General features: G+C 60.2%; 1 long non-coding RNA gene across 1 annotated transcript; it reads right to left on the bottom strand.

Annotated features, from left to right (window-relative positions):
* Positions 1-430: 430 nt before the first annotated feature.
* LOC114061824 lies at positions 431-1,494 on the bottom strand. Its single transcript, XR_003572227.1, has 2 exons — positions 1,078-1,494; positions 431-928 (listed from the first exon to the last, which is right to left on the bottom strand). It is a non-coding gene; the product is annotated as an uncharacterized LOC114061824 (long non-coding RNA).
* Positions 1,495-2,673: the final 1,179 nt, after the last annotated feature.

Here is a 2,673-nt window from a genome sequence, read left to right on the forward strand (position 1 = left end):
TTAAGCTCAATCCACTGTTTAACTGGGTGTATCTAAACTCTAGATCTTTCATTAACAACCATTGCCTGGATCCGGGTTTTGCCTTTAAAACACCCTACAGTTAAAAAAAAACGTATTGTACTGTCCCTTAGAGAAACTGGAGAGAAAATACCCTTTGGTAATCCACAGTCCAGCAAAACCCAGGACAGATAACTGTCTGACTCCCCGCTAGCCTGTAATTACCCGAGGAAGCAGCTAGACTTAGCTATCTTCCTTCTTTAATTGGCACGCAAAAGATTATAGGATTTTATTAGGACACAAATGACACTGATACGAGTGTGATTGAGGCATGCAATGCATGACTGACTATTTGCATTAAGAGGCTTTGCACTACACATGGGATTTCTACCTTTGGTTTTAAATGGCTTAAATTTAAATGACGTTTCTATGCTACATTTTAAGAGGATGATATTTATTTTAGCACTTGCCCATGTAAGGCGGGGCAAAGCTGTTGCCAGACACCAGAAACTCTTCAAAAAGAGCCTGTTTGGGCCAGGTGGAAGGAGGTTAATTTTTGACTGCTCTGCTGGTGCAATTAGATCAGGAATACGGAAAAACAAGAGGAAAGGTGGACACTGAGGTGGCGACGCCGAAGCCTTTGACGGGTGTGTTAGACACACAGCTGCCAGTCTGCCACTGCTGGAGGCACCAGCCCGAGGAAGCCACCATCCCTGGTGATGACTGAACTGCAACACAAGTGGGAGCAGGCTGCAGGAGACTTTTTGGCTTCCCTCACTTCCACGGCTCCCGGTAACACTGAATCTCCTCCAGGGATTCCTTCCTTTATTGATGAATCTCGGTGGACTTCATTAGGTTTTATTTCACGGCATCCTTCCAACGTCTCTCACCTTCAGAACTGGAGGCTACACCCTAGGAGAGGAGAAAGCAGCTGAAGATGTAAGGAATTAAGCCAAGTTAGTCCAGCGGAGCAAAGCCAGCCCCACACAAGGAAGGGAGTACCCAGAAGTGATGGTAACGTGCTGCAATATCTGACAGTGTGCAATAAAAGATGATAACAGGAGGATTAAGTCCTGCCACCATTGTGATACGTAGGATAGTCAGTGCTCTGTGCTGGGGCCCTGATCCAGGCACACCTTCCTCAGTGCTGTCCCTGGGACAGGGCATTTCACAGCTACCTGGTTGGCCACCAAGCTGGTCCCTGTCTCAGGTGAGTGCCTGGGAACCAAGTCTTGGCTAAGGTGACCCTGGAGAGAGTCTGAAAATGCAGGGAAACAAGACGGTAACTACAGTCTCTTCCTGGCACTGCAGAGCCCAAATGAAACCTCAGCAAGATGAATGGATGCTGAGCAGGGTGTACTGAACAGGGTCTCCTGCCTCCACCTGTATGAGTCTTAACCCTTGGTTGCCTTACACTGCTCCATGTCCCACCTACAGCTTTGGCTGTCCAGCCCCTCTGCTCTGCCCCCCCATTACCACCTACCCCCTGACTTGTCCCCTGACCCACAGATTGTTCCCTGGCTCGTCCCTAGCTCTTCCTGTGTCCTCCTGAACCCCCAGCTCCTCCCCGAGCCCATCCCTCGCACCTCAGTTCATCGTTTAACCCTCAACTCATCCCGCAGCTCGTTCCCTGTCCTTGGGTCACCCCCTGACCCCCAGCCTGTCCCTCACCTCACTCCTCGCCCCTCGGCTCAGCGTTTCAATCCGAGCCCATCCCGCAGCTCATCCCTGGCCCCACCGCTCGCCCCTCGCCCCGGGCTCGCCCCCGTGCCCCGCACTCGCCCCTCCATCCAGGCCAGCCCCTCTCCCGCCCCGCGGGGCAGCCGGCGGTGCCTCCCCCGTCCATTCCCGGGGCTCACCCGGCCCCGCCAGGCGAGAGCGGGGCAAGGGGGTCCCGGGGCCGGGAGAAACTTTTCCCGAAGGCGAGGGCGGGCGGCGGCGCCCCCGGCCCGGGCTGAGAGGAGAGGAGAGGAGGCGAGGCGGCGGCGGGGCGGGAAGGAGGAGGAGGAGGAGGAGGAGGAGGAGGAGGAAGGAGGGGGGGCCGGGGGCACGGCCGGGCCTGCGCCGGGGAATGACGCGCAGCTGGCAGCCCTGCTCATGCGCGGCCGGCCGGGCGGTGCTAGCGCCGCGTCCCAGCTCGGGGAGAATGGGGCGGCATCCGGGCAGCGCCGACTGAGCGGCTTCTGGGGGCCGGGGCTGCGCCGCGCCGCGGGCGGCCGGGCTGGGGCGGGCGGGCGAGCGCCATCCGGCAGCGGGCGGCGGCGGCGGGGGCGCCGCGCCGCGCCGGCGGGGGGCTGCGAGCCGCCGGCGGCGCCCGGCGAGGAGGGGTCGGCGGCGGGCGGCGGCGGCGGCGGCGGCGGCGGCGGCGGGCGGCGGGGGCTGCCCAGGGATTGTCTCGCTCGCTCCACGGCAAGAAAGTTGGGCGGCGAGCGCGGCGGCGTTGGCGGCCCCCCCGGCGGTGCGCGGCGGCGGCCGGAGCGGGGCCCCGGAGCGGCGCTGCCCCCGGGGAGGGGGCGCCGCGCCTGGATTATCCCGAGCTGGGTCGAGCCTCCTGGATCTGCCTCTCTCTCTCTCTCTCTCCTCCGCGCCGAGTGAATCCGAGGTGTCCTCGTCCTGATCCAGATAGATCTACCCCCCCTTCTCTCTCCCTTTTTTTTTTTTTTTTTTTTTTTCCCC

The sequence above is a fragment of the Empidonax traillii genome, unplaced genomic scaffold (genome assembly GCF_003031625.1).
Source record: "Empidonax traillii isolate 1590-97213 ecotype Southwest subspecies unplaced genomic scaffold, ASM303162v1 scaffold361:size2146424, whole genome shotgun sequence".
In the NCBI taxonomy this organism is placed as follows: Eukaryota; Metazoa; Chordata; class Aves; order Passeriformes; family Tyrannidae; genus Empidonax; species Empidonax traillii.